This window comes from Myotis myotis, unplaced genomic scaffold (genome assembly GCF_014108235.1).
Source record: "Myotis myotis isolate mMyoMyo1 unplaced genomic scaffold, mMyoMyo1.p scaffold_m19_p_4, whole genome shotgun sequence".
NCBI classification, from domain to species: Eukaryota; Metazoa; Chordata; class Mammalia; order Chiroptera; family Vespertilionidae; genus Myotis; species Myotis myotis.
In genome coordinates, this window is record NW_023416346.1 from 16,628,638 (window position 1) to 16,642,372 (window position 13,735).

Here is a 13,735-nt window from a genome sequence, read left to right on the forward strand (position 1 = left end):
TTTATGTTTGAGATAAGTGAATAATAATGATAACATTGTGCTTTAATAAAAAGTGAACTTTTCAGTCTACTTAGCATGATTCTATTCCCCAAGAGGCTTATCTTCTGGCAAGATCAGCACTCCAGAAGACTACCATAAAATGTCGATATCTTGAAAAGGCCTCTCAACTTAAGAGTTGTGCTGCTGAAAAGTTTCTGTACCTTCGCTGATAGAGAATTAACTTTTGATAAAGAACTCTAAAAAGCTTGGTATTTGATTCCCACTGCTTAGCAAATCACAGATGAAGAGAAAGCAGAAACACTTTTAGAGGCACAATCACTAGGAACACTGCGACATGAAAACTGACAGCACAGGGAGCCAAAGAAAATTACACAGAAAATTCATAACTTAAAGAGCATAAGAGTCTATGGCCTTTTAATATAGAGCCATGAATTCCTATCCATCTTAATAGCTCCTAAGGGCACAATTACAGCATAGCATAATATTGTAGCATAGTACAATAACTAGTACTCATAATAATGTCTAAGTTATCAAGAAAGGTTGGGGGGATTAAGAGATCAATTGAAGGACTTGTATGCATGCATACAAGCATAACCAATGGACACAAGACACTGGGGGGTAGGGGAGGTCGGGAGAATGTCAAGGGGGGAAAAAGGAGACATATGTAATACTCTTTGTAATACTTTAAACAATAAAATAAAAATTTAAAAAATAAAGCATGTTTAATATCCTATATTATAAAAGAGAAACATGCAAATGAACCATCCTTCCACTACGCTCAAGACACACCCATCAGGCAATCAGGAGCAAGTATGCAAATTAACCCAGCTAAGATGGCAGAGGCCACGGAGCTGGAGGGAGCAGGAGGCTTGGGTTTCCCCCAGCAGTGGAGGAAGCCATGCTTTTCGCCTGCCCTGGCTGGTCCTGGGCTCCGCTCAAGGCTACAAAGTTTCAATTATAGAAGATAATTAAATCCCAGATACCTGCTTCCAGCCAGTGGTAGCCCCTGCTCAAAGAGGGGCTGGGAGCCTGGGTTGCCAGGGGGGTATGGCCAGCCTGACCTGGGCTCCACTCAAGGCTACAAAGTTTCAATCAGAGAAGATAAATAAATCCCAGAAAAAAAAAGGAGTGCCAGAAGCCGGTTCATCCTTGCTGCTTGACACAGTCACTGCAGGATAGAAACATCTGCACAGCATATGTTTCAAGGGACCTGGCGTATATAGCATACTGTTCTTAATATGTTTGCTCCCCTTAGTGCTGTGTGTTTTAACCAAGGTCACCTCTCCGAGAAAGGTTGTTTTCCCAGGTAGGGATTTTTCCCTGAAGTTAGGGAGGGGATGAAACTCCTTAACTAAGTGCCAGGCGGGTAGTTAATCACTTTAACTACAAACAATCATGCTTAAGCTACATAATCTTTACTCCCAGGAATGGAGATAAGAAATGCCCTAACCTTTGTAATAGAAATTGACAGGATTAAAATGAACTGCTATAAATACTGATGTAACAAGACAATAAACAGCAGAACGTCTCTGGAGATCCAGACCAGAACTTGGCTGGAGATCCTGGCTGGAGATCCTGGCTAGGCTGCTGATCAACTGAACACTATCTCCGTGTCCTTCCTTCTTCACCGACTCCGTCTACGCCTTTGGGAACCCCTGGACCTGCTGGGGTTGGACCCCGGCAAAGGAGAGGCTGGGAGCTTAGGTTGCCAGGGGGTATGGCCAGCCTGAAAACGGCCATCAGCCCCTCACCCAGGCTGGCCAGGCACCCCAATAGAAACCCCCACCCTGAAGGGGCTGTGGCCAGTCTGAAAACAGCCCTCAGCCCCTCACTCAGGCAGGTCACACACCCATGGGGTGAAGGTCCCAATTGGGGGGCATGACCAGCCTGCAAACAGCCATCAGCCCCTCACCCAGGCTGGCCAGGCACCCTGTGGGGACCGCAACTCTGAAGGGGGTGTGGCCAGCCTGAAAACGGCCCTCAGCCCCTCATCCAGGTTGGCCAGGCACCCCAGCGGGACCCCCACCCTGATCCGGGAAACCCTTCAGGGAAAACCAGCCGGCCCCACCCATGCACCAGGCCTCTATCCTATATAATAACAGGGTAATATGCAAATTGACCCTAACAGCAGAAAGACTGAGAATGACTTGTCACTATGACACACACTGACCACCAGGGGGCAGACACTCAATGCAGGAGCTGCCCCCTGGTGGTCAGTATGCTCCCACAGGGGGAGCTCTGCTCAGCCACAAACCAGGCTGACGGCTGCCAGCACAGTGGTAGTGGCGGGAGTCTCTCCCGCCTCCTCAGCAGTGATAAGGATGTCCAACTGCAGCTCAGTCCTGCTCCCCGCTGACAAGTGGACATCCCCCATGGGCTCCCAGGCTGCCAGAGGAATGTCTGACTGCCAGCTTAGGCCTGATCCTCCGAGGAGCAGGCCTAAGCCAGCAGGTGGACATCCCCCAAGGGGTCCCACACTGAGAGAGAGCACGGGCCGAACTGAGGGATCCCCCCCCCCCCGAGTGCACAATTTTTTGTGCACCGGGCCTCTAGTAATTTTTATAAGAAGTCAGAAAAATACTAATTACATTACAAAATTATACCTATTACATAATTAATATGAAAGGATAATGATAATCTTTAGTCATGTAAGAATTTTAATTATCCAGAACACCTAATTCCCCAGAGTGACAAATAAATGAGTGGTTAAGCATTTATATGTTTTAACTATATACCAGTAATTCTACCTGTTATGGTTTTAAAGGAATTTCATTACAATTGTATAGGGCAATTTTGATCTTGTATACCTTTAGGAATCAAATGAAAGGTTCCAAAATCAAATAAACCAAAGTATCTGACTAGAGAGTTAACTGTGCAGCCAGTGCCTTTTACTGGTCCCAGAAATCTGGGCAGAATTTTTAACCTTCATCCAAGTACTTTACACATTAGACTCAAACAATCAGTTGTGCAGGGCAGTAGGGCAGTAATGCATGGAACAAATTGGAGAGTTATATTATTTACTAAACTTGAGTCACTGGTGTTATGTATTCTTGACACAATTTTTAATGTTAAGCTATGTAAAGACTTTCCAAAACCATAATTCAAATGAAACACTTTTGGATATTACCCAACTTACTTTGAATACATACCCAATCCCAGTTAGAAATAGCTTGGTAATGGAAAGCATCCACATTGTTCATTAAATATTTTTAAAAATATTTTAAAATTATTTTTTAGTGAGAAAGGGAGGAGAGAGAGAGAAACATTGATGTGAGAGCAAACATCAATCAGTTGCCTCCTGCACGCCGCCACCCCCCCTCCACACACACACACAGAACCAAGTCTTCAACCCAGGCATGTGCCCTGACCAGGAATGAACTGAGCCACACTGGCCAGGGCTTTGTAATTTTTATTTATTAATGAGAGAGAGAGAGAGAGAGAGAGAGAGAGAGAGAGAGAGAGAGCGAGAGAGAGCGAGAGAGAGAGAGATCTGTTTGTTGTTACATTTATTTTTTTAAAATATTTTTAAATTTATTTCAGAGAGGAAGAGAGAGGGAGAGAGACATAGGAGCATCATTGATGAGAGAGACACATCAATTGGTTGCCTCCTGCATATGCCCTCACCAGAACCAGAGATGGAGCCTGCAACTGAGGTGCGTGCTCTTGACCAGAATCAAACCCAGGACCCTTCAGTTCACGGGCCAACGCTCTATCCACTGAGCCAAACTGGCCAAAGCTGCTGTTCCACTTATGAATTCATTGGTTGATTCCTGTATGTGCCTTGACCAGGAATGAACCTGCAATCTTGACATATTGGGACAGGGATCTAACCAACTTAGCAAACTAGCTATATGGTCAGGGCCCATGTAATAATTGTTGATGGACATAATACAAACATTCAAAATATGCCTTACTTTGATCTGTGATTTTTTTCATAGATATGTCATATAGGTAATTACAGCATATAATGATGCAAAATTGTTTTCAGAAAGTCACGTGAGGTTATTTTAAATAGTTAATAGCTTTGATGATAATCCTATAACCACAGGCTCCAATAGAATTTTGATTCCATAGCATGGGATAGCAAACTTTTCCTGTAAAGGGCCAAATAGTAATTATGTGAGGCTTTAGGAGGCATAGAGTCTCTGTCATAACTATTCAACTCTGTCATTATAGTGTGAAAGCAGTCATAGATAATATATATATATGAATTAGTATAGTTGAATTCTGAGAAATTTTGATTAATAGGCACTAAAATTTGAATGAATATTGCTCATATATCATATCATTCATATTGCTCATAATTCATATTTATTTTTGTTTAAAAATCTTAACCATTTAAAAATCTAAAAACCCATGGGCTACAGTTTGCAAACCTCTGTCTAGGGGATGTTTACCTCCATGAAGCTTTTATTGAACTTCCCCTGAGGACATTATAGCTCCCTCAATTCTGCTTAGCAATGTACTCCCTTCCTTGGAGTTTTCCCATTTTCTAAGAAAAAACATGCCATTTTCAATATGAGATGGATAAGTAAACTTAAGTTGAGAATTTTCAACTGCATCTGTTTTTATAAATTTACCGAATCATGGATTATTTGACCTGAAAAATCCATTGGGATTATATAGTACACACACACACACACACACACACACACACACACACACACACACAGAGATACTCACTCACTCACACATACAGTACAAATGTACAGTACAAATGGGGAAACTGAGGCTCAGAAGTACTTGAACAGGACCACATAGCCAGAAAATGTCAGAGGCAGGGTTAAAAGTAGCCAGGTTCACAGCTCTTAAGACAGCACCCTTTCTACTGTGCAAGCTCTGTCATGGGTATAAGAAGAAATGTATGCTTTCTGAGAGGGTGTGTCACCTAGTTCTGGTTCAAGCACTGAGGAAAGGGAGATCAGCCTGGTTACCTGTATTTACTGGAGACACCCAATGTTTTGGAAAATGGGATTTGAACTAGGGCACCTTTAAATCTGTGAGATAAAAACAAATAAACAAAAAACAAACAAAACACACACACACACACACACACACACACACACACACACACACACACACATTGCTAAAACACCTGGATCTAAAGACTGGTTTCCTTATTTAATAGCTAGGTAATTCTGAACACATTACTTTATTCTGTGCCTCAGTTTCCTTCTCTCTCAACTGGAGATAGTCAAATTATCAATCTCTTTCAATTGTAGTGACTATTGAAATATTTGATATATATTAAGTGCTTAGAATGAGGTGAGGCACATCGTAGCATTATGTGTGTTTTTGATGCTATAATTGTTATTTTTTAAATTTTCTTTATTGATTAAAGTATTACATATGTGTCCTTATCCCCCCCCATTACCCCCCAAACCCCCCACTCATGCCCTCACCCCTCTATTGTCTGTGTCCATTGGTTAGGCTTATATGCATGCATATAAGTCCTTTGGTTGATCTCTCCCCCTTACCCCCACCCTCCCCTACCTTCCCTCTGAGGTTTGAGCATCTGTTCAATGCTTCTCTTCCTCTGGATCTGGTTTTGTTCATCAGTACATGTCATTCATTTTATCCATAAATGAGTGAGATCATGTGATATTTATCTTTCTCTTACTGGCTTATTTCACTTAGCATAATGCTCTCCAGGTCCATCCATGCTGTTGCAAATGGTAAGAATTCCTTCTTTTTTATCACAGCATAGTATTCCATTGTGTAGATGTACTGCAGTTTTTTAATTCACTCATCTGCTGATGGGCACTTAGGCTGTTTCCAAATCTTAGCTATGGTGAATTTGACCTAAATAGATACTTTTTAAAAGAAGACAGAAGAAAGTCCAAGAAACATGAAAACATGCTCAAAGTCACTAATTATCCAAGAGATGCAAATCAAAATGACAATGCAGTACCATCTCACACCTGTCAGACTGGCTATCGTCAACAAATCAACTAACGACAAGTGCTGGTGAGGATGCGGAGAAAAAGGAACCCTCGTACACTGCTGGTGGGAATACAGATTGGTGTAGCCACTGTGGAGAACAGTATGGAGTTTCCTCAAAAACTAAAAATGGAACTCCCATTTGACCCAGGGGGTCCCACTTCTAGGAATATATCCCAAGACACTTAGACAGTGATGGCGAACCTTTTGAGCTCGGCGTGTCAGCATTTTGAAAAACCCTAACTTAACTCTGGTGCCGTGTCACATATAGAAATTTTTTTATATTTGCAACCATAGTAAAACAAAGACATATTTTTGGTGTTTATTTTATATATTTAAATGCCATTTAACAAAGAGAAATCAACCAAAAAAATGGGTTCGCATGTCACCTCTGACACGTGTGTCATAGGTTCGCCATCACTGCACTAGAAACACCAATCAGAAAGGATATATACACCCCTATGTTCATAGCAGCACAATTCACAATAGTTGTTATTTTAAATGTACTTTTATTTCAAACAAACATTTTGACAGGGATCAAGCAAAACGAAAGAGTTGGTGTGTGGTCATTCTGGTTTCATCATTTTATCCTACTTGTTTCTACCTTCATCATAGGGTTGATGGTAGCACAGATAATTGTCAGAAAAAAACAAATAATTCCTGATTCCAAATTTTGCACTTACTATAGAAGCCATTTAAACAAACAGTTCTATTTTATACACTTGTAAATGTCAAAATTGTGACTTGTACAAATTATCTCCAAAATTGGACAACAGGACTGAAAACACTGCAATTGCTTGGATTCAATGTCTAAAAGGGATGAATTAATTCCTTAGATGGGGTGCTAGGGAGAAGGTATCAGGCCCATGGCAGTCTAAGGAGGGAGAGTGGGAATACAGGAGGGAATAACACATAACCAGAGAAGGTTGCTGTTCACTTAGTTCTGACCCCTTTCAAAGGTAGGAAGGATCAATGCAGTTTAAGCCAATGTTATTATCAAAATCATGATCCTAAAAATTAAGGGATCTGATTTGTCCTTCTAACATATAAAGTCCAAACTCTTTGGCTGGCATTCAAGACCTTTCACAGAGATGTACTTATGTGCTCAGTATTCACCTTTCCCTATTACCTATCATGTAAACACTGATCCAGCCACATGGGACATCATATAAATATGGATCACCCATGATGCCTCATCTTGTCATGCATTTGTCCATTCTGTTCTTCTGCATGGAGTGTTCTTCTCTTTAGCTCTTCTCCATGTGTCAAAATCATAAGCATACTCTAAATGCAGTCATCTCTGTGAACACTTCCTCAGTGCCCCAAGGAGTGTCAAATACTTATCTGAGCCTTTTATTCTTTACTAGAGGCCCAGTGTATGAAATCACGCATGGGGGTGTGTCCCTCAACCCGGCCTGCACCCTCTATAATCTGGGATCCCTTGGGGGATGGGGCCTAAACCGGCAGTTGGACAGCCCTCTCACAATCCAGGACTGCTGTCTCCTAACTGCTCACCTGCCTGCCTGTCTGATTGCTCCTAACCACTCTACCTGCCTGCCTGATTACCCCTAACTGCCTCTGCTTGCTAGCCTAGTCACCCCCTAACTACCCCCTTGCTGGCCTGGTTGCCCCCTAACTGCCCCCCTGCCAGCCTGGTTGCCCCCTAACTGCCCCCTCATGCTGGGCTGCCTGATTGTCCCTAACCACTCTACCTGCCTGCCTGATTACCCCTAACTGCCTCTGCTTGCTAGCCTAGTCACCCCCTAACTACCCCCTTGCTGGCCTGGTTGCCCCCTAACGGCCCCCCTGCCAGCCTGGTCGCCCCCTAACTGCCCCCCTGCTGGCCAGGTCACCCCCTCCTGGCCTGCATCCTCTTGCAGTCCAAGAGCCCTTGGGGGATGTCCAACTGAGAACTTAGGCCTGCTCTTCACGGCAGTAGAACATCCTTACCACTACTGCGGAGGTGGGAGAGGCTCCCACCACCTCCGCTGCGCTCAGCAGCCATGAGCCCGGCTTCTGGTTGTGGGAGCACACTGACCATCAGGGGGCAGCTCCTGCATTGAGGGCCTGTGCCCTGGTGGTCAGTGCATGTCATAGCAACTGGTCATTCTGCCATTCATTCGATTTGCATATTACCCTTTTTTAATACAGAATAGCAGCTCAACTTTTAAAACTGCCATGAACTTTGTTACAAATTTGGGTTATTTAATATTTTGTGTGGAACAATGTAAATCTATGCTCAAAGTTGGCTTAATCAACCTCTTCAATGTTGGATCCAGAGGTGGCACCACAAGATGGAGGGGCTCCACCACCAGGGAACCCCCAGGCATTCCTCCTGGCATGCCTCCTGCACTCTGGTACAACTTGGTAATGATGGGGTTGCAGAGTTTTTCTAACCCTTTCTGCTGATGTTCAAATTCTTCCTTTTCTGTAATCTAGTTCTTATCAAGCCAGTTGATGGTTTTATTGCACTTGTCAAGAATGTTGTTTGTCCTCATCATTGATCTTGCCTTTAAGTTTTTAATCTTCAACAGTTGCTTTCAAGTTGAATGCATAGAATTCAAGTTAATTTTTGGAAAACACCTTGTACCACTGTTTCTCATCTTCCGCTTTGTACTTCTTAGCTTCCTGGACCATGCACTCAATGTCTTTCTTGGTCAGATGACCCTTGTAGTGATGATAATCTTGTTCTTTTATCCACAGCAGAGACATTGAGGATTCAATTGGCATCAATATCAAAGTGACTTAAATCTGAGGAACACCACTAGGTGCAGGAGTATGCCTGTAAGTTCAAACTTTCCAAAGAGGTTGTTATCCTTGGTCATGGCATGCTCACCTTCATAAACCTGAATGAGCACACTAGGCTGGTTGTCAGAGTAGGTGGTGAAGGTCTGTGTCTGCTTGGTGTGAATGGTTGTGTTGTGCTTGGTGAGAGCAGTCATGATGCCACCAGCCATCTCAAAGAGGAGTGACATCCAACAGCAACAAATCTTGAACATTTTTTGATTTGTCTCCAGAAAGGATGGCTGACTGGACAATTTCACCATAAGCAATAGCCTCATCATAGTCAATGTTCTAATTCAACTCTTTTCTAGTGAAAAAGTCCTGTAGGAGTTTCTGAATCCTGGGGATATGGGTAGACCACTCAACAGGACAAAATCATGGATCTGGGACATGTCAAGCTTGCCATCTAGAAGGGCTTTCTTTACAGGATCCGGGGTGCCACAGAAAAGGTCAGCATTCAATTCTTAAATCAGGCCCAGAGATAGAGAGTATGCTTAGCATGTTCACAAGCAGCACAAAAGCAATAGATAGCCCTCTTGTTCTCACTGATATCCATTTTATACGTCTGCTTGAACTCTGCAATGAAATGGTTGACCATTTGGTTGTTAAGTCTTCTTTACCTAAGTGGGTTTCCCTAGCTGTAGATTTGACCTCAAATATTCCATCTTGAATGGTGAGAATTGACACATCGAGAGTGCCACCTCCCAAGTCAAAGAACAGCACGTTTCTTTCAGCTCCAACCTTTATGTCTACTAAACAATAGCATTGGCAGTTGGCTCATTGATTATTCCAAGTACATTGATACCAGTAATAGTTCCAGCATCTTTGGTACCCTGATGCTGAAAATCATTGAAGTAAGCAGGTACAATAACAACAGTATTGGTTGTTGTCTTCCTGAGGTAGGCTTCTGTGATTTCCTTCATCTTTGTCAAAACCATAGATGACACTTCTTCTGGGTAGAAACTTTTTGTCTCTCCCTTGTATTCTACTTGGACCTTGAGCCAGCCAGCATCATTCATCACTATGAAGGGCCAATGCTTCATATAAGACTGGACAATAGCATCATAAAATCTACATTCAAGTATTCGGCATCAAAACTGTGTTGGTAGGATTCACTGCAACTTGATTCTTTGCAACATCACCAATCAGTAAAAGCAATATAACTTGGGGTGCTTCAACTTCCCTGATCATTGGCAGTTATTTCCACTTTTCCATGTTGGAAGATACTCACATAAGATTAGGTGATGCCATGATCAATGCGAACTGCAGACATGGTTGCTAGTGTATGCACAACTTGCAAAGATTCAGATTCGAACAGTGCCCTTCTTCCCAGTCCAATAAGCTACTTAGGCATTTAAAAAACTGATGGTGATGTCCTGGCTACTGTGGTTCAGTGGTTAGAGTGCCTGCCTGCACAACAGAGGGTGATAGGTTCAATCCCTGGCCCCAGTCAGGGTGCATGCAGGAGGCAATCAAGTGATGTGTCTTTCTCACATTGATGTTTCTCTCTCTCCTTCTCCCCTGACTTTTCACCCTCTCTAAAAATTAATGGAAAAAAATATCCTCCAGTGAGGATTGACCACAAAAATAAATAAATAAAAACTGATGGTGAGAAAAAAAATTCTTCCTGGGAGCTGGTGAGGGAAAATTATCCTATATAATAAAGACCTAATATGCAAATGGTCATCACACCCTCGTGCTCTCACACTGGGCCTGGGAGACTTGAGGCCCTGCCCCCTGTCCTGGCACCAGGACTGGGGAACTGAAGCTGCGCCTCCAGCCCGGCAGCACTTGACAGGGGACCTGAGGCTGCGCCTCCTGCCCAGCGGGGCTTGATGGGGGTGGGGCCAGCTGGGTCTGGGTCTCGTGCAATTTCGAGGCTCACACAGGTGGGCAGGGACTTGACTCTAGGTCCCGTGGCACACCCTAGACTCTGACAGGAGGGAGATTTTCATATACATTTTATTAATTTTCTTTCATCTCTGACACTTCTATTATAGAGAAAGAGCAAATAGCAATATTAAAATATTTCCTCTAATTCCCTTTTAATGTGCATGGATTTTGTGCACCAGGCCACTAGTATTAAATATTTGATAATAAAACTATAGAAGAAAACTTTCAATACAATATGTTAGGGATTTTTGTTGTTAAAAATACATGCTTTTCATTCTGATAAACAACTAGATTAAGAATACATGAGAGAAACAGGGTGGTATCTTTATATGCTACTCTGTGATCAAGGACTGGCAGGTGATATAAGAAAAAAAAAATTGATCTATTAGAGTGAAGTGTATAGGTTCTTACAATTTAAAAAATTTCAGATGGTGTTACATTACCTATTTTGTCTTTATTAAGGGATACGTTCATTCTACTCTCTAATTCATCAACTCTTGCCACAGTAACTTGGACAGTGGCCATGCTCTAGGTCAGTGGTCGACAAACTGCGGCTCGCGAGCCACATGCGGCTCTTTGGCCCCTTGAATGTGGCTCTTCCAAAGCCTTAGGAGTACCCTAATTAAGTTAATAACACTGTACCTACCTATATAGTTTAAGTTTAAAAAATTTGGCTCTCAAAAGAAATTTCAATCATTGTACTGTTGATATTTGGCTCTGTTGACTAATGAGTTTGCCAACCACTGCTCTAGGTAGTATGATAAAACATGCCAGAACCAAAGTGTATATTTCTTAAATAAGTTCTTTCAATAAACTTGATATTTATGGTTTCCATCTTACATTTAAGTCCTTTATCCATTTTGACCTTATTTTTGTGGATGGGGTAAGTTGGTGGTCTAGTTTCATTTTTTTGCATGTATCTGTCCAATTTTCTCAACACCATTTATTGATGAAACTATCTTGACTCCATTGTATGCTCTTGACTCCTTTGTCAAATATAAATTGAGCATATTGGCTTCGGTTGATTTCTGGGTTCTCTGTTCTGTTCCATTGGTACATATGTCTGTTCTTGTGCCAGTACCAGGCAGTTTTGAGAACAGTGGCTTTGTAATATAGATTGATATCTGGTATTGTGATCCTCCAACCTTGTTCTTTTTTCTCAAGATTGCTGCAGCTATTTGGGATATTTTTATTTTTTTATTGCAGATAAATTTTTGGAGAGTTTATTCTAGGTCTTTGAAGTATGCCATTGGTATTTTAATGGGGATTACATTGAATCTATAGATTGCTTTGGGTAGTATGGACATTTTAATGATGCTGATTCTACCAATCCATGAACATGGTATATTCTTTCATTTGTTTATGTCTTCCTCTATCTCTTTTTTCAGCATCCTGTAATTTTCTGAGTACAGGTCCTTTACCTCCTTGGTTAAATTTATTCCTAGGTATCTTAATTTTTTTGTTGCAGTGGTAAATGGGATTTTTTAAGTTTCACTTTCTGTGAGTTCATTATTGGTGCATAAAAAAGCTAGAGATTTCTAGGTGTTAATTTTATATCCTGCTACATTGCCAAATTCATTTATTAATTCTAGTAGTTTTTTGATGGAGTGTTTAAGGTTTTCCATGTACAATATCATGTCATCTGTGAATAATGACAATTTTACTTCTTCTATTACAATTTGGATGCCTTTTATTTATTCTTCTTGTCTGATCACTAAGGCTAGCACTTCCAGTACCATGTTGAACAGGAATGGTGAAAGTGGGCATCCCTGTGTTATTACTGTTCTTAGGGGAAATAGTTTTAGTTTTTGCCCATTGAGTATGATGTTGGCTGTAGGTTTGTCATATAAGACTTTTATTATGTTGAGGTATGATCCCTCAATTCCCACTTCGCTGAGAGTTTTTATCAGGAAAGGGTGTTGGATTTTGTCAAATATATTTTCTGTATCAATTTATATGATTATGTGATTTTTGTGTCTCAATTTGTTTATTTGATGTATCATGTTTATTGATTTGTGGATATTGTACCAGCCTTGTATCTCTGGAATAAATCCCACTTGGTCATGGGTGTATGATCTTTCTAATATAGTGCTGGGTACAATTTGCTAGAGTTTTGTTGAGGATTTTAGCATCTATATTCATCAGGGATATTGGCCTGCAATTCTCTTTCTTTGTGGTATCTTTATCTGGTTTTGTGATTAGGGTAATGCTGGTTCATAGAAAGAGGTTGGAAGTGTGCTTATCTCTTAAATTTTTTGGTATAGTCTGAGAAGAATAGGTTTTCGTTATTCTTTGAATGTTTGGTAAAACTCTCCTGTGAAGCTGTCTGGTGCAGGGCTTTTGTTTGCTGGAAGCTTTTTGATGACTGCTTCAATTTCCTCCTTAATTATCAGTCTTTTGAAATTTTTTTACTCTTCTTGATTGAGTTTTGGAAGGTTGTATTTTTCTAGGAGTATGTCCATTTCCTCTAGGTTGTTTAGTTTGTTGGAGTAGAGTTGTTCATAGTATTTTTTTTTTTTTACAATCTTTTGTATTCCTGTGTGGTCTGTTTATTTCACCTCTTCCATTTTTGATTTTGTTTATTTGGGTCCTCACTCTTTGCTTCTTGGTGAGTCTGGCTAGAGGTTCATCAATCTTGTTTATCCTTTCAAAGAACAAGCTCTTGGAAGAAGCCATAGGCAACAAAATATCAGACATATGTCATAGCAATATCTTTACCAAACAGCTTCTAGGGCAATAGAAACTAAAGACAAAATAAACAAATGGGACTACATCAAAATAAAAAGCTTCTGCACAGTGAAATCAACCATCAACAAAACAACAAGAAAGCCCACTGCATGGGAGAACATACTTAACCATGTTATCTCAGATAAAGGTTTAATCTCCAAAATTTATAGGGAACTCACAAAACTTAAAAAGAAGATAAATAATCCAATAAAAAATGGGTAAAGGATCCCAATAGACACTTTTCAAAAGAGGACATACAGAAGGCCGAGAGATATATGAAAACATGCTCAAAGTCACTAATCATCTGAGAGATGCAAATCAAAACCACAATGAGGTACCATCTCACATCTGCCAGAATGGCTATCATCAACAAATCAACAAAGGACAAGTG

The 13,735-nt window shown here is 41.2% G+C and overlaps 1 protein-coding gene and 1 pseudogene across 1 annotated transcript in view; both read right to left on the reverse strand.

Annotated features, from left to right (window-relative positions):
* Positions 1 to 13,735, reverse strand: part of AFF2 (AF4/FMR2 family member 2) — a 191,105-nt gene that overhangs the window by 176,452 nt on the left and 918 nt on the right. The window lies entirely within an intron of this gene.
* LOC118654523 lies at positions 8,191 to 10,000 on the reverse strand (annotated as a pseudogene).